Raw genomic sequence first — 11,767 nt, forward strand, 5'->3', positions numbered from 1 at the left:
CTGCTTCATGGGTAAGGCGTTTCTTTTTGAGGGTCATGAAAATATCCTGAAATTAGATTGTGGTGATCAACACATAACTCAGTGAATATACTAAAGACATTCAACTGCACACTTTATAAGGGTGAATTTTTTCTTTTTGGAATATGAATTAATGTCTCAACTTTTTAAAGTCATTCCTAGTGCAGCACTCTAGGAAACCACCACTAGTGGAATTAGCACGTGTCCTAAATAAGTAGAAGTTTGCTGTTTAGCTTTTTAATTCTACTTGTGCTTGGGTTGAGATTCCCCTCTAGCTATCCACTATACACTTAGAGACCTCTGGGCCTTTGCTTCTACTAGAATTTTATTGCTATTTCTCCTCCCTACCTCCAGTACAAATGGAATACCCTCTGTGAAGCCTTCCCTAACTCCTTCTACCTCTATCCTCACCCTAGAACAATTAACTTCTCCCTTCTCTATATCCAACAGCACTTTGTGCCTCCCTCTGGCCCAGTCCATATCACAGTTGTATTGTGATCATCTCCTTAGTGCTCAGAATTTCCCTCCTGACTGTTGTCCTCACTTCTGCACCTATAATCCCTCCATAGTGCCTAGTCCGGAGTACTCTTCCTCAGAAAATGAATATAATATGGTCTCATCCCTCAGGATTACTAGGAGGAGGTTATTAGGAGACAGACACTCAACTAACTACAAAAGCACGTGCCTCAAATTAAACATTTAGATATATGGGAGGAAAAAAATGATGATCGGTTCTGCCAATGGCAATCAAGGAAGAAGCCTTACAGGGGAGGGGACATCTGAAGTTAGCCTGAATGTATGAATAAGAACCCTCCAGATGGAAAAACTATGTGTGGTGCTGGGGCTTGGGGTGATGACTTCTAATATTCCAGGTAGAGGAAATAACATGAGCTGGGACAAACATGTCAAAGTTCATGGCACATCGTAGGACCTCAAAGACAGGCTGGTTATGACTGGCAACTGGAGAGGGTGGTCGGGGCCATAGAAAGAAAAGACCTCTTTCTGTGGGCAGTGGGAAGTCATCAGAGATTTTTTTTTAAAGGGTGACATAATCAGATGTAAATTTCAGCATGAGTAAGAGGGGACCTGGGGTTAGACTAATATGAAGAGGCCACATAGGTCACTATTTCAATAGCCCAAGCAAAAGATAATGAAAAGCAAAAGTAGGGCAAGCTGCTGTGATATAAGCTGCCTATTGTGAGTGGCCTGAGACCCCTAACAATAGGGAACTAAGTTCTGCCAACATCCCCAGAGCTTGGAAGAAGATCCCAAGTTCCCGATGAGAATCCAAATGCCAACACTTGGATTCTAGCCTTGTGAGAATCTGGCCAGAGGACCCAGCCACTCCACGTGACTTCTAACCTTTAGTTCTGTGAACTCATAAATAAGTGTGTATTGTTGTAAACCACTAGGTTATAGTAATTTATTACATGGCAGTAGAAAGCTAATCTAAGATCATTCAGCATTCATGATTTAATTTACCATTTACCGTTCGTGGTAAAATATTTCAGCAAATTAGGAATGGATAAAACTTCCTAGAACTGGTAAAGGCCTTCAACCCCAAAAACTTACAGTGAATATAAATTTGAGTGGTGAAATATTGAATATTATGTTGTTAACAATGACAAAAAAAGGGGATATTTGTTATCACTTCCAGTTGACATTGTACTTGAAGTTATAACTAGTGCACAAAGGCAAGAAAAAGCAACAAAAGACGTACAGATTGGAAATGAAGAAGCAAAACTGTCCTTATTTGACCTGCCATGATTGCGAGTGCAGAAAATCGTAAGGAGTCTACAAAATAGCTATACAAATGGGTAAATAAACTTAATCAGGTTGCAAGGTCAACAGACAAAAATCTATTGTATTTTTATATACTAGCAACTGATCTTTTGAAAATTAGCATTTTAAAAGTGATACCATTCACCATAGATGGCACCAAAAGCGCAAAGTGCTTAAGAATAAATTTACAAAGAACGTCCCAATGAAAACTACGTAGTATCACTGGGAGAACATTTTAAAGATTGAAATAAATAGATATAACATGTTTGTGGATTGGAACACTCAATATTGTTAAGATACCATTCATGCACAAAATCTACAGATTTAATGCGATCCTATTTAAAATCCCTCTAGGTTCTTCTTCCTAGAAATTAACAAGCGGATTCTAAAATGTATGATAAATGCAAAAGGACCTAGAATACCCAAGTACAACTTTTTTTTATTTTTACTCTTTTTTTAAAGATTTTAAGTAATCTCTACACCCAGCGTGGGGCTCAAACTCACAACTGTGAGATCAAGAGTCCCATGCTCTTCTGACTGAGCCAGCCAGGCGCCCCCCTGCCCCCAAGGACAACTTTTCTTTTTTTTCTTTCTTTCTTTTTTTTTTTTTTTAAGGACAACTTTTCAAGAGGAGGATTTTTTTTTTAGAAAAAAAAAAAGAAGAATTATGTTGGGAGACTTACACACTGCCCAATTTCAAGACTTACTCCAAAGGTAAATCAATCAAGACGGTGAGGGGTTGACCTAAGTGCCCGAAGGCTCTGAGGCACTCAAAATGCACTGTGTGGACATCTTTAGGGAAGAAAACATGAGCTTGGGAGTAAGATTTGGGGACAGGTTCTAGCTCTGCTACTCACTGACCGTATAACGCTGGGCAAATCACTAGTTCACTCTGGGCACCCGTTTCCTTATGTGTCCAACATACCTTACTAACAATCCTTTATGAGCTTGAAAGAACATTGTAAGACACTACTCTGCAAAGTGATGTGTAGTTTACAGACTACTGTCCCCATGTGAGGCTCTCCCCACCCGAGAATCTCAACTTACAGCTGGATGAAATAGCAAAGTCACTCATGCCCCGATTTGGTGGTAAGAATGCCTCCCGCCCCCACGTACCAGGCATTCCCCAGTCTCATGAAAAGGTGATGTCTCATAGTCATATACTCAGAGGAAACTGAGTTAAGGGTTGTGTTACTTCGGGACTTCTCAGAGCCTTTGGTATGCCGAGGTGCACTGTGACTTTCTAAGGAGAGTGTTCGAGAATGAAGTGATTCCCAAACATATTTTACCACTGAATTGCTGTGTTCTTTCTTTCCTTCCAAACTAACCCCATCTCTTTTTTTTTTTTTTTTTTTTTTTTTTTTTTTTTTTTATTTTTATTTTTTTTTTTTTTCCATCTCTTAAAATCTACGCAGAACATACGCTTTTAGGGAGTCCATCTGACAGCTGTCAGAGTAGGGCCCAGAGAGGGGAAGGGGCTCGCCAGAGCCATGCGGCTGGATACTGGTAGAGCCAGAACCAAAACTTGGCCTCCCTGATTCCAAGACCTCTTCCACACCACGTACGCTACGTAGACTCCCTCTCAGCTCGCTTCATTCGTAAGCGAGTTGAATGCAAACCAAAAACCAAACAACAGGGAGTATTCTTGATCAGAGAGCAGAAAAATGCCACAGGAAACTTTCCTAGATGTCATCTCTCCTAGACGAGGCTGTGGTTATTTGCGCCCATCACTGGCTCATTACTGAAGTTCCAGTGTACTCATTAGCTTTGGAATTCGTAATGTGCCATGAAAATGATGCTTGTCAGTCAGCACAATCAAAGCAAATCACTTTTGGATGAGGTTTTTCCCCAAATCAATAACAGTTTTTTGGTTTCCGATTCAAAGGAAAAGGCTTCTTTAGAGCTAGGGCTATTTGCGGCCCACTTTCCACTGGCACCAAGCTGGTAGGAGCATGAAGGTGGCAGTTCTGAACTCGTTCATTAGAACATTGGTTCTCAGTGCGTGGCCCCTGGGCCGGCAGTCTCTGCATCACCTGGGAGCTTGTGAAAAATGCCAAATCTTGGGCCCCACCCCAGCCCCACTGAATCAGAAAGCATGGGGCGGGACCCAGCAATAGGTTTTTCACCAGGCTTTGGGGGGTGATTCTGAATGCACACCCAAGTTTAAGATCCACTACGTTCGAGAAAATGAGAAAATGAGTCAAAGGACCAGAAGGAAATGCTGTTCGAGTTCAGGTGTGAGACTCAGGCAAAAGACACATCTTGGAACAGCATGAACAACATGAAGGTCTTCCCTCCACCCCAAGTTTTGGGCGTTGGAACGAAGTGGGGGTTAGGTAATAGATGAGATAAACACACAAAGTGCATTAAGAAATGGGAAGAGGAAAAAAAAAAAAAGAAATGGGAAGAGGGGTGCCTGGGTGGCTCAGTAGTTGAGCATCTGTCTCCAGCTCAGGTCATGATCCCGGGGTCCTGGGATCGAGTCCCATGTCGGGCTCCATGCATGGAGCCCGCTTCTCCCTCTACCTGTGTCTCTGCCTCTGTGTGTGTGTGTGTGTGTGTGTGTGTGTGTGTGTGTGTGTGTCTCATGAATAAATAAATAAAAATCTTAAAAGAAAAAAAAAAGCAACAGGAAAAAATGAGAAGAGACCCAACGTAGAGAAGATGCACAGACACGAGAGGGTGGATGCAGACCAGGAAACAAGCCTGTTTGGCCAGAGGAATCCTTAAGACCGAGAGAACGAGTGTTCTGATTTTTTGGTTTCGATCTGCTTGTTTAAACGACCTGTTTGCACACTCGGGGGCTGCAGGGCTGAGAATACCAGGGGCTCTCGGGAGAGTAGTGCGGCTCTCTGGAGGGAAGCCAGGAAATCCGGAGATGCTGTCCGCTTCTAGATCTGCCCCTCACTATTAGTGTGACCTTAAGGAAGTCACTTAACCTCTCTAGACTGGTTTCCTATCCTAAACCGTGAGAATGAACATCTCTGCCCGCTTTGAATGCTGGTGCTGGAGCTAGAAAGAACTTTTGAAATTGAAATCTCAGGCAGCCCAGTTGGCTCAGCCGTTTAGCTCCACCTTTGGCCCAGGGCCTGATCCCGGAGTCCCAGGATCGAGTCCCACGTCGGGCTCCCTGCAGGGAGCCTGCTTCTCCCTCTGCCTGTGTCTCTGCCTCTCTCTCTGTGTGTGTCTCTCATGAACAAATAAATAAAATCTTTTAATAAAAAAAAAGAAATTGAAATCTCTCTTAATTGGCCCAGTCTGTGGTCTGAGCCCAGAGACGTGGACTGTGCTTGGATTTTCTGTAAGTGATAGAGTCCGTTAGTGGCCATCCCAGAGGAAAAGGCACTCTTCCTTTCCTGCTGGGGTGAGGTTATGCACCCTGCAGTGTGGGGGGTGGGGGGTGGGGGTGAAGGAAAGGAAATAATGCTTGAGCAATTCAAGTGCAAGTGACCTCAGGGTGCACTGCTAGTCTTGGTGGCTTCTCCAGTGACCTTAGATGCAAATCACTGGTGCTTCAGAGCCTGGTCAATAGAGGGTTAAGGAACAGAAGCAGAGGCGTCCCGGCCTACCTGACTGTGGCCAGCTGGCCGCAGTGCATTCATTTCAGCGACTGCAAGGATGAGCAAGCGACAGAGCCCCGTGTCCCCTCCCCCACAGAGCCTGGAGAGGCCTACCTACTCGAACTAAACTAAAGAAATGGAAAAAAGGAAAGACCCCGCCACCCACCTCACTGTGGCACCATCCTCCCAGTGGATTCGTGCAGAACAATAAATATTGATTGCTAACATTTCTGGAAGGATTACTTTGCGTTGGGCATGGCTCGAAGTAGCTTCTGGGTACTGGCCTACCAGGCGTTAATACGTGTGACATAAGTGTCCCAGATCTTAGGACCTGGAGAAATGTGGCGTTACATAACATTAAAAGGGCTGCTTTACCGCACGACTTATTAGAGCCTCTGCTTACGTGCCCGGGTGCACAGTGACTGTCTCAGGGCGGATAGTACGTGGTGATTCCCACGCTTACTTTCCATGGGACTGTTTCTGGTTTTTTGGTTTGTTTGTTTTCCCCCCAACCTGTGCACGCCTCTTCAAATCTACACGGAACCTACTTATTTAACCCGTTGAGGTAGCAGCATTTGCTACCCCTATTTGACAGGCGGGAAAACTGAGGCTCAGAGAGGTCAAGTGACTTGCCCAAGGTCACACAGCGAGTACGAGGCAGAGCCAGGGTTCCGTCTTAGGCAAACTGCTGCCAGACTGGCTCCTGACCACTACGCCTACCGCTGCTTTTATGAGAATAATAGCTAAAAGGTATACACAGCATTTACTCTGTGGCAGGGACTGCGTTGAGTGTTGTCCACGCATGATGTCATTCACCCTCTCGACAGCACTGGGAGACGCAGGCTCCTCTTGTCACCCATCAATATGAAGCTGTTGAAGCTAGAGAGGTTGAGTAAGTACGCCACGGTCACACAGCCAGACGAATAGTGCGATCGGAATTTGAACCCAGTTCTGTCTGGCTCTAAAGCCTATGCTCTTAACCACTCGGTGCTGCTTCTTCGTATACTTAGACACTTTCATGATGCCCAGTGACTGCTGATGACCCTTAGGTTACGTGGATCTGATGGTACTTTACGTTTCCCTAAGTGACTATGGCGGTGGAGGTAGGTAATTTGAAATAGGTTGCGAGGCAATGCCTCCGGGGAGGCCAAACAGGGATCATGAAATCTCTCGGGGTGTGTAGGTGCCCCACAGGAGCTCCTTCACCCCAGCCAGGGAGGGGCTGGCCAGGTGCTATGCCCCAGACTCCCAGCTGCCAAGCAGAGGCCTTGCCCTGAAATGAGGACATTTTGTGGGTGTTGGAGCACCCAGCTTGGAGATGGGCTCCCGTGCACCCCCTGCACTGGGGAGCTGCTCTCGTCTAACAGAAAGGCAACCAAGCCCAACCTGTGGCCTGCTGTATACACATCCAAAGCTGGCGAACCACTTGCTGTATCTGGTGGCTGGCAAATCCTGCTTCATGCGGGCTGAGCGGATTTTGGTTTTTTTGTTTGTTTTGTTTTGTTTTTGGCTTTAATATTTATTTATTTATTTTTTTATTGGAGTTCAATTTGCCAACATACAGCATAACACTCAGGGCTCATCCGATCAAGTGCCCCCCTCAGTGCCCATCACCCAGTCACCCCCACCCCCCCGCCCACCTCCCCTTCCACCACCCCTTGTTCGTTCCCCAGAGTTAGGAGTCTCTCATGTTCGGTCTCCCTTTCTGATATTTCCCACTCATTTTTTCGGGCTGAGCGGATTTTGAAGGGGGGAAGGAGCACGAGCAACTAAGAGAAACCCATTGCGCTCGCCCCAGCCGCGTCTGAACACAGACGGCGGACTCTGCCGTAATCTTGGCAGACCTGGCTTCGCTCCCCGTGAGCTTACAGGCTGAGGCCTACTGGGAAACGCAGGTGTGAGGGTAACAGGACAACCCAAGTCTTCAGCTCTATAGCTTCACCTCCCTTATGCTAAACTTGATGAATGCACGTGTTCTGGTGCCCACTGAGAGTCCCCTAAAATAGTGGTCTCCGGGCAGCCAGGAACTGTATAGACTTGGCCTTTGCTCCAGCAAGCCCAGCTACCGACCCGCTGCAAGCCCACCGCTGAGATGGCTCATAAGTCGGTCAATCAGCATGTGCAGGCTCCAGGACACTGGGGATAAAGTGGGAAACAAGTCACAACATGGTCCCTGCTTCAAGGGGGACAGGTTTAGTTTGTGAGACAAACATTAAGTGGATATGACACAATTTATTTGCTTACATCATGAACTCCTCAAGGCAGTTAGAGGGCAAGCTCCCTCGGGTGTTTCAAATACCCACTTTCTAAGCTACCTGCGGGTGCTGGGTCTTCCTTGGCTCTAAGTCCCCAGGCTGTGGCTTTGGCTACGGTCATCGGTGTTGCCCGTGAACAGTGAAGCAGTGAAGGCAGCTTCCTTTTTTAAAATTATTTTTTATTTTTTATTTTTTTTATTGGAGTTCAATTTGCCAACATATAGCACACACCCAGTGCTCATCCCGTCAAGTGCTCCCCTCAGTGCCCGTCACCCAGTCACCCCCACCCCCCGCCCACCTCCCCTTCCACCACCCCTTGTTCGTTTCCCAGAGTTAGGAGTCTCTCATGTTCTGTCTCTGAAGGCAGCTTCCTGTCGTGGCTCAGAGTGGCAGCATCCCGACCGTCCAGAGAGCTTCTCAGGTTATTTGGCAGAGGAGCTGACCCCCAAGGACCAGTAATTGGAGGACAGGGCCTAGTGCTGATTATCAAGCACAAAAACGAGGCCCTGTGACTTTATAAGAACCATCAAGGTCGGGCAGCCCGGGTGGCTCAGCAGTTTAGTGCCGCCTTCAGCCTAGGGCGTGATCCTGGAGACCCGGGATTGAGTCCCACGTCGGGCTCCCTGCATGGGGCCTGCTTCTCCCTCTGCTTGTGTCTCTGCCTCCCTCTCTCTCTCTGTGTTTTTCATGAATAAATAAATAAAATCTTAAAAAAAAAAAGAACCATCAAGGTCCAATGCAGTAATGGTGGATGATAGTATCAATCCCCCTTTATCTAGAGGGGGTGGTGGGGGTGCTCATGTCATTTAGGTCAGAAGTCAATACTCTGTTCATCTTCTACATGGTTTCCAGCCTTCTTTGCTGATTCCCTCTCTTCTGCTCAGGATTTGGTCTGTTTTCATCTTCTTTTTACTATATACTCACTCTCCCTAGGTAATCTCATCAAGTCTCATGACTGTAGATAGTAACATTTTTTTGGAGAGGTGAAATTAGATCATTTAATTGAAAGTTATTAGCTTGGCGACTGACATTTAAGGCATGAATAAGGATAGAAATTATTTTTAACAAGAAGTTTGGAAGAGAAATACCAGTTTAACACAGGTAGTATTTTCCAATTGCTAGAGACGATGGCGGGTCTGAGTTTCTTGTTTTGGGATCTCAAAAATCACATCTTCAGGGAAGACTTCTTTAAAATATTAGTTACAGGGCACCTGGGTGGCTCAGTGGTTGAGCACCTGCCTTTGGCTCAGGTTGTGATCCCGGGGGTCCTGGGATCGAGTTCCACCTCGGGCTCCCTGCAGGGAGCCTGCTTCTCCTTCTGCCTGTGTCTCTGCTTCTTTCTGTGTGTCTCTAGTGAATAAATAAATGAAATCTTAAAAAAAAAAAAGAACTGAACATCTTTACCACTATTTAGAAAATCTGCATGATCTGCTTCTTTCTCTATCACCTCATCTTGTGCCTCTGCTTCCTCTTATATATCATATTCCTGCTACAGTGGCCTGTTTTCTGCCCCTTAAACATAGGACCTGCTTTCTAGCCTCAGTGCCTTTGCACAGACTGTTTCCTGCGGCGAGAATGCTCTTTGACCTCACACTTCCTGCCCGTTCTCCTGTCACTACCTCAGAGAAGCCTAGAGTAGATGCCTTGATTTTCTATCTCAACTTTTTACCTGTTTTCTTCATAGGTTGCATCCCAGTTACTTGCTTTTTATACATTTAGTGGATTTGGGTAGGGCTGGGGGACTCTGTCTCTCAACTAGAATGAAAACGTCCTGGGGGCCACTACTGCTGGAAGTGGTACTTGGAAGTTAAAATATAAATTAATTTAGGAACAGTAAGTCACCTCCATCAGGCTTATTGCATTTGTTAAATAATTCCCAGCTTCTTTAAATAACAGGCTCTTCTTCAGCATCTAAAATTGTTTGATTTACTCATGCTTGGTTCATTCCTAATGTTCCTGGAAATCTTCTATCTCAAAACATAATTTATGGCTATTTACACCTTCCTTTACTTGCTGTGAGAAATGATAAAGAAATTTTGTGAGTGGGGGCACCTGGGTGACCCAGTAGTTGAGCATCTGTCTTTGGCTCAGGTTGTGAACCCAGGGTCCTGGGATCAAGTCCCACATCGGGCTCCCTACAGGGAGCCTGCTTCTCCCTCTACCCATGTCTCTGCCTCTCTCTGTGTGTCTCTCATGATTAAATAAATAAAATATTTTTTTAAAAAAGAAATTTTGTGAGCATATCAGGGTTGGAAGTGCCACTCCTTTCCCCTCATGTTAATGACTTTCAAAGTGCTATAATAGAAAGAGCACTCACTGGTCTTGCAGACAAATAGAAGTAATGGCTATAAATCTCAGCTCTCCCACTGACAAGCTATGTGACCTTGCAGAAATTACTTGACTTCTCTGAGCCCTATTTATTTGGGGAAGATTTTTATTTATTAATTTATTCATGAGAGACACAGAGAGAGGCAGAGACACAGGCAGAAGGAGAAGCAGGCTCCTCACAGGGAGCCCGATGTGGGACTCGATCCTGGGACCCCGGATCATGACCTGAGCTGAAGACAGATGCTCCCTCCTCACAGGGAGCCCGATGTGGGACTCGATCCTGGAACCCCAGGATCATGACCTGAGCTGAAGACTGATGCTCAACCACTGAACCACCCAGGCATCCCTGAGCCCCATTTTTTACATAAGAGTAATAATACCTACTTCAAGGTGGTTATTTTAAAGATGAAATAATAAAATAAATAAAATAAAATAAAATAAAGATGAAATAAAATTAGAGTCATATTAAGATACCTGGCACAGGGACACCTGCACCCTGATGTTTCTAGCAGCAATGTCCACAATAGCCACACTGTGGAAGGAGCCTCGGTGTCCATGGAAAGATGAATGGATAAAGAAGCTGTGGTCTATGTATACAATGGAATATTCCTCAGCCATTAGAAACGACAAATACCCACCATTTGCTTTGACATGGATGGAACTGGAGGGTATTATGCTGAGTGAAGTAAGTCAATCGGAGGACAAACAGTGTATGTTCTCATTCATTTGGGGAATATAAATAACAGTGAAAGGGAATATAAGGGAAGGGAGAAGAAAAAGACTCCTAACTCAGGGAAACGAACTAGGGGTGGTGGAAGGGGAGGTGGGCGGGGGGTGGGAGTGACTGGGTGACGGGCACTGAGGGGGGCACTTGATGGGATGAGCACTGGGTGTTATTCTGTATGTTGGTAAATTGAACACCAATAAAAAATAAATTTATTATAAAAAAAAGATACCTGGCACATAGTAGGAACTCAGTGAAAGTTCATTCTTTTCCCTGTGGGCTTAGTTAGCCACTAAAGAAAAGCATTACCTCTTCATTACTCTATTTTTAAATTATATTTCCTGGGCTACCTACTTAATTTTTGGTTTGGGGTCACATGGTTTCTTTCTAAACATCAAATTCACCCTCCAAATATGCAGTTTTGTCGCCGTGGCAGAGATTCTCAAGAAGGTGGTATGAACTTGAGCTAGTCCCCCAGAACAGGTTTTAGAATGTTTTTTTTTTTTCAATTGGTCTCAGAATTTCTTTTTTTTCTTCCTTTTTTAAAGATTCTATCCATTCATTCATGAGAGACCCAGGGAGAGAGAGAGAGGCAGAGACACAGGCAGAGGGAGAAGCAGGCTCCATGCAGGGAGCCCGACATGGGACTCGATCCCAGGTCTCCAGGATCACGCCCTGGGCCGAAGGCAGATGCCAAACCTCTGAGCCACAGAGGTGTCCCAGTTTTACAAGGTTTTGACAGTGGCAGCATCCCTGAGGTAATTGGCCAGAGCCTGGTGGGCTGGCTAGGTTCCGGCACATTTGCGAAAACTGTGGTATCAGCATCTAGGCCCATGACTTTCGAGGCATATTTTTAGATACGAGACCATCATTTTCAGAATGAACCCAACTTGCCTCATGCAGCTACAGAGCCTCTTTGACCATGAATTTCTTTTTGTGGGGAGTATTGCGGGAGCAAAGACCCTACCCTGACCAGCTCTTGGTAGGCCCTGTGGCCTGCTCTCAGGACTAGGTCACACTTTGGGACCATCTTGAACTCAGGAGTGGCCTTGAGGTTAAAAGACTGAAAGCAGACGTTAGAGGAGCTAATGAATGAATTC

The sequence above is a fragment of the Vulpes lagopus genome, chromosome X (assembly GCF_018345385.1).
Source record: "Vulpes lagopus strain Blue_001 chromosome X, ASM1834538v1, whole genome shotgun sequence".
Taxonomy (NCBI): Eukaryota; Metazoa; Chordata; class Mammalia; order Carnivora; family Canidae; genus Vulpes; species Vulpes lagopus.